This window comes from Palaemon carinicauda, chromosome 19, assembly GCF_036898095.1.
Source record: "Palaemon carinicauda isolate YSFRI2023 chromosome 19, ASM3689809v2, whole genome shotgun sequence".
Taxonomy (NCBI): Eukaryota; Metazoa; Arthropoda; class Malacostraca; order Decapoda; family Palaemonidae; genus Palaemon; species Palaemon carinicauda.
Window position 1 is genome coordinate 16,666,787 of NC_090743.1, and position 7,500 is coordinate 16,674,286.

Here is a 7,500-nt window from a genome sequence, read left to right on the forward strand (position 1 = left end):
GTAGTAGTAGTATACTTATCATTATTATCCTGGTTAGTGTTATTTATTATTTATTATTGTGCAAATTATTAGTAGGATTTATATTAAAATATATATTTTGATTATGGAGGTGAATTATTATGTGAGAAGATATAAATATCCGAATTGTGATAGCTCAAAATTAGGATTTAATTACTGTTGTAGTGTCTTCCATTATATAATTTTCTTAGATATGGAAAATTGGTGTAAAATTTTCACCAGAATATTAAATTATATTAGGAACCTAACAGTATACTAGTAATTATTTCTACAATTTTATTATGAATTTTATCTCCCCCAAAGCGCTGTTATGTCCAAGGTGATAAATCATTAAGAATTATTTCTTATTGAGTAATTACGATTAATCAGACGTTTTTCCCACAAGCGAACGTTTTCAGCCTTGGGAAACATCAAACACTTGCTAATGTATAATGATTTTGCAGCATTTTCTTCCATAATGCATATTCAAATTAAAATGTTTTATCGGCATATTTGTAATCTCTCCTCCAGATGCTAGATAACATTAGCTATGTGTTCTGTCTCTCTTGTAGGTATTAAGATGCTATAACTATATACTTCGAATTCCTTGACCGATGTGAAACTAACTCAAGATCTCGTCTACCACATCAGGGTTGCCAGGTTTTCTAAATGAAAAAGGGCAACGTCTGATCAACTGCAACTTAATCGTAAAAAAAAAAAAAGGCCGAAAATATAGCATTTAAGGCTGACCAATTTCAAAAAGGCCAAATTCAGGTATCTGGCATGAAAATATGCCAAATTTTGAGTTTTTTTTTTTGGCCCGAAAAAAGGCCAACCTAGCAACCCTGTACCACATTTATAAAAAGCTGATAACTGTATATTTCACTTCTCCTGCTAACATGAAGCTAGCATTTAGATTTTGCATTTTTTGTTATATCCTCACTCATGCAAATTAAGATAATCAACTACGTAGGTATGCACTTAATTCCTTTAGTCATGCCCTTTCCTTCATGAACAAGTTGTGGATTGATCTTCCAAATCAGGTAGTTGAATCGTTGCTATCTCCGAGGGCTTTCGCTCAATAAGCATAGGATTTTTTTTTTTGGGGGGGGTGTGGGTCGGTGCATTTATTAAAAGAAATAAGCTTCATATTCATCCAAATTAGATTACAGTTCAAACATGCAGCGAAGGTTTTGCTGTTAAACAGGCTGACATAAGTATCTTTTCATAGTTTGTATATGAAAGATCTATTTTAATGCTGTTATTGTTTTTAAAATGTTATTTTAATCGTTTGTTACTTCTCTTGTAGTTTAATTATTTCATTATTTCCTTTCCTTAACTGGGATAGTATCCCCTATTGGAGCCCTTGCGCATAGAGCATCCTGTTTTTCCGACTAGGGGGTGTAGTTTAGCTAATAATGATGATGATGATAATAACAAGAGCAGTCAGAGCTTTCAGACCTCCGCCAATGAATATTTCCACCATTTGGACTCAAGTCTACGGACGAAACTTATTTCTTCCCATGCTGACCATGGATGAATTTACTGTAATATTGAACGAAAGCTTACGGACAGCGCAATCCCCCTTTCATAAGCTGACTGTAGATGTTGAAAAAACGCATTATTAATTCAGAATCGTGATCTTGATCCGGATTATCTCCAAAATTTAATGGGGTCTTCTATGACCTAAGATCTGTCTGAGGTGGAAGTTTCGTAAAAAAAAAAAAAAAAAAAAAAAATATATATATATATATATATATATATATATATATATATATATATATATATATAATATATACTATATATATATATATATATATATATATATATAGATAAATAAATAAATAAATAAATAAAATAAATAAAAGGGCACAGGCAAATAATTTAATTAACCGACTCGATTTCATAACCTCATTGGCGGAGGGCAATAATGATATTCCATCGTTCGTCTTGATGTAAACCCATCAATAACTTACTCTGTCTCTCTCCTGCAGATGTACGAATCCCGTGACATGCGGAACGTGGGCGTCGTAGTCGTGGGGAACAAGCGCGACCTGCTGGAGGGCTGTGACGCCCGCGAGAAACGGGAGATGCGAGACGTGGCCAGCCTCATCCGCAAGCAGTGGAAGGTGGCGTACGTCGAGGTGTCCGCCAAGTGCAACTGGCATGTTGGTGGCGGCCTTCCGTGAACTGTTGCTGGCCGTGGAGGAGTCCCACGACCACTCGAGTGCCCTCCCGCACAACTTGCATGAACTCCACGAGGTCATAGAACACTCCAAATGTACGATATTGTGAGATAAAGCACGCAACCGTAGGTACCAGTTTACTTATGCCGCTAAAGTTACCAGGAAAACTACTACCGCAACCACCGTCATCACTACTGATGCTGCTGCTGCTACTGCTGCTACCACTTCTTCTCGTTCTACCGCTGCTACCACTACAGCTATTATTACTACCGCTGCTGCTGCCATTAGATTCAAGTTGAACAAATTAGTGAAGCAATATATGATTAAAAAGTGATGTGTCTGTCAGCCGTCAGAGTGAATCGGAAACTGATTATGTGCTCTGCGAATCCTCGAAGTTTTCCTTTGCCAAGTCGTCTCGACTTTTCTTCCAAGGTCTCACCCACCCCCACCCTCGCGTGATGTCATCACCAGCATTCTACATTCATCACCATCACAGCACCCCTGCCTTCGCCATCATTCGCCGTCGCCACGTATTCCAGGCGCCCCCCCCCCCCCCTCTTCGAACCTCAGGAGGGATTCTGCACGACGTGTTTTGTTATTCAAATCATTTGTTGCAAACTCCTGAAACGCACAAGTATGCCTCTGCCTCATGGGTGGAATTGGGCCTCCGGGTTGGTCTCGACCTTCTAGTAAGGGTAGATCTATTAGTTTGTCTTGACCTATCTGATGATCTCGACCATCTTGGCGACTTCAAACTCCTAAATGGTCTGATCTGTATTGTTGGTCTCGGCCTCTGAGTTGACTTGAAATTCCTGACTGATCTGAACTTCCTAGTTGGTCTAAGCCTCCTAGATAGTTTGAATATCCGAGTTGGTTGCAACCTTCTAATTGATTTCAACTGCTTAGTTGGTCTAAACCTCTTGGTTGGTCTCAGACTTCTAGATGGTTCCCACCACCTGGATGGCCTCAACCACCTATCAAGTGTCGACCATTCAGCTGGTCTAGGCATCTTTCACAACTCGACTTGCTGATCGGTCTCGACCTTCTGGGTAAAGCACGAGAGGGCAACAAGATGTACAGAAACTGTACTTTTCCCTTATCCCTCTTGTCTTTCTTCGTTCTGATGTACATGTGTAAGTTGATACTTGTTGTTTCTTAAATTCGGAAAATATATATATACAAGTATATATAAACTTGGAGATCAGGTAGACTGCTACCACGGTTACGGCTTATCCTTCTACACAAAGGGGAATTAGACACATTGCCAAATGATACTGTAACTCTCTTCCTTCATGATCTAATCTTCGTCATATTCTTCGTCCTCTGATGATGCACTTGACTAATGTTAAATAAAAAAAAAAAAGCATTTCGTAAGTGAAATTATAGGATACCCACAAGAGGCTGTAATATATTGCACTTGATTTATTACACAGGAAGACTGATAATAATAACGCACAGAATAGTTTTAACCAAACAACATTTTTGTACACAAAGTTGTTTATATTGTATAAAAAGACTGTACAAAATATAGCTGGCTTTTTTGCACACATTTTGCACATATTTCTCAACATCGAAATTCAAATTTTGAACCTAATGGAAAAAAAACTGAAGAGTAATTCTGTCGAATTCTGTCGTCACGTAAGCCTATTTGTTGTGTGAAATCCAGTGTTGACAGGTAGGCTACTTGCCACGATTCGTGGTGTGTTAGTAACCATTGATTCTTTGAAAATATTATATAAATGTCTTTCATGATGAATTGTAGAATTGGTAAAAAGGATGTTTGAGATCTGTAAGGAAAAATGAGGATGGTACGAGATTTGTAATTCATCACTCGTGCTTTTTTTTCTTCTTTTTTACATACACGAAATAATTATGTATGCTACTTAATATTTTAATAATTTACCCACTTTTTAGACAATTGTTTTCTAGTGAAGCCAAAAGAGAATAGTTATTATATGTTACAGTTTTTTGACACTTGACGGGCAACGAGAAACTAAGCTTACGATTTTTCAAACTAGTTTACGTTTTTTATTCCTTGCAGACGATCATAAAACTTTGGTACCCTTCGTATTAGCTCTTTTCGTATATTTTTTAGATAATTCAAAATGATTATGTCGAATATCAATACCTATAGAAATCTTTCTGGGTAGTGAATACCATTTTTGAATTTTGAAAACCAAGGAAAGACTTATTCATCAGACGTTTTAGTGCCAAAAGCCTTTTAGAGGACGAATTATAAACGGTTCTGTGGTGATTAAGTTAAAAAAAAAAAAAAAAACCTCACCATCCTCACAATGAAGCTTAAATAAACTTAAGAGCTAAATAATACAATAATATGCATACATATAACTAATTAGAATATTAAATTCTTGAATAAAACGGAACCATCAACCTTCGGGTTACGAGTGGTAAACAGTTCGTCCGCAAGAGAGTGATAATAAGACAGCGGATATTCTTATTTGTGCGGTCGGCTGCAGTTCTTCCTGATACGCCTGTGTCATTTTAGAAGCCGTAAATGACTTTAGGCAATCTGAGGGTAGTCCCAAAAGACGTGACGACATAATCATTCAATGGTGTTAGTCTAAAGTTACATTGAACGCATCGGGGAAAATGGCGGTCGACTCCATCTCCTCCCGGTCATAGATATAACTGTATATCTATGCTGCCGAAAACCAAGGTATTAAGATGCAGTTGTTTTCAGCGACTAGATTAGACCATAACAAAAACAAAAACAAATTAATTACATCCTCACTCAGGAACAATTACGTTGGAATGCACAAAGTAATCTTAACTCGAATGACTGTACCATGTTAGTATGCTAAGCACCTGTGACTAAATATTATGATAATATGCAGTTTTAACACAGATACACTCATAGGTTGGTTTAAATATGTAAATTATTTTCTGGTTATCAAATAAGGTAGCAAGTGTTCGTAGCCTACTCTAGGGAATAATAATAATACAAAAAAAAAAAAAAGCATCTTGGTCTTTTGTATGTATACATGACGCATCACATAGATGACTTCAATTAATGACGGGAAATTTGAATAATGGCCTGTCGTGATGAATGCGATTTCTTTCGCAACACTTTGCAAGTTTTTTTTTTTCTTATTGTTTTTTTTTTTTTTTTTTTTTTTTGTGCACTTCAAGTGTATCATTTTCATGCCTCTTTCCGTGTAGAAAACACGACCCATTTCTTTCCATGTAGCTTAAAATGAATTGAAAATTTAGACATATGGTCACACACACACACATATATGTATATATATATATATATATATATATATATATATATATATATATATATATATATATATATATATATATATATATATATATATATATATATATATATATATATATATATATATATATATATATATATATATATTATATATATATATACTGTATATATATATATATATATATATATATATATATATATATATATATATATATATATATATATATATATATATATGAAGTACTTTGCAATGGATTTTGACATTTGCAGAGAAATGATAATTGTATGGTAAACTGAATTAAAGAAACAAACATGCACTCCTACTATTAGTATTACTTCGATTTAATTAACAACAATGATCAGATTTGTACAAAAAAAAATCCATCGTTATTGAGGAAGAATTCTTGTTTTAGTTAAAATAACAATTAAGAAGTGAGAATTTTATATATCTTGTGTATTATCATGTAAAGAAATTTTATACGAATTCAATACTTTCTGGAAATTATCTTGTCTATCACTGAGAGAAATTTAAATGATTTAGATATTTTAACGTATTAATGAAATCAAAATTAGTGAATACTTAAGAAATATTTTTCATACATTTGTTATTATACTGGGTAAGAAATAATTATTTTTTTTAACAATGGGATCACTACTCAATGTTAAGCAAAACACACACCCCAAAAAAAAGATTACATGGAAAGAAATGGGTTGCACCCTGTTATTGGGCTGAGGGACCTCCTAACACACACCCCCAAAAAAAGATTACATGGAAAGAAATGGGTTGCACCCTGTTATTGGGCTGAGGGACCTCTCGGAAATATAAGTATCTCACCAGACCTGACTTAGCCCTACTCAAACGACGTCTCGACATTCTTCCTGCTGAGCTTCGCCGGAGAATTTTAATGTTGAGGAAGCTCAGACAACCAAATCTGCTCCTGGATTGGCAGTTTGTTAACTCCTGTTGTTGTCATTTTTTCTTATTAAATTTCAGTCGTAGGTGAGGTATTTATATCTAGTCTTCGCCAAGAGGAGAAAGAGAAAGAGAGAGAGAGAGAGAGAGAGAGAGGTCTGTAGTCCAGAATGTACATAAACAAACAAGCGTGTATCGTAGGTTATCTTCGTGCTCTTCAAATCTCACATTGCAGGAAATTTTTCTAATGATGTTTCAAGTCACTCTTCAACATTGCAAAGTGGAACTGTTAAATTTTCCCCACAAAAATGAATTGTTATGAATCTCTGTCAACCTCTTACAAGTTAACTCCGAATCTGATTATCCTGTATAGGTTACTATAGATAAACTGTATTGTTGCCTCTCCAAAGGTATTAACACAATTACTGGTTGTTTCAACATATGCAATTGTTTAGAAGGAAATTTGTTTAAAATGAAGAAAAATTGATGAAATGGGTGGATTTTTGGAGCTATTAGTTAAATGCAATAATGTCCATAGAATAGTCAGTGCTGGTTCCTACAATGTGGAAGGATTTTAACAATTGTCACAGAGCTTAAATAATATAAAACTTCGAAATCAACATTAAATTCCTTATGAGTAGCAAAGTATTTTAAATATATTTCATTCTTAAAAACCTATAATGAGGAGAATCTTAAAATTAAATTCAAATCATAATAAAAAATGGTTAACATAAAGGTTTGTCATGAATTCGATTTTCGGTTATGGACAGCGAAGAAAAAAATTAAGAAATTAATCCTGTTGTGGGAATCAGCTTGTGTATAGTTGTTTATTTCCTGTCTAAATGTTCCTCAACCTTAAATAAACTAACAACCGTTAGGTCAGGTCATGTGGGTCACCCTAGGTCATTGTGTAATGATTTCAGCTTTGCATAACCTAATCAACGACTGGATTTGCCATTGGTCATTGTGTGATCTCATTTTTTGTTTGTGTAAATTAATCACAAATTCTGAATTTGATCCGATTAATCAATTTGTGAAATAGTGTCAGTTCATGACCATCCATGAATCGAAAAGTTTAGTTCGTCATAGGGCATTATAAGTCAGTTCCAGTTTGTAAGAATATTTATAGTTCGTGAAATTAGTGTTTTTACAACTAACCA

The 7,500-nt window shown here is 34.6% G+C and overlaps 1 pseudogene; it reads left to right on the forward strand.

Annotated features, from left to right (window-relative positions):
- The window catches only part of LOC137658915 (uncharacterized), a 46,409-nt pseudogene extending 40,978 nt beyond the window's left edge, over positions 1-5,431 (forward strand).
- The last annotated feature ends 2,069 nt before the right edge of the window (positions 5,432-7,500 follow it).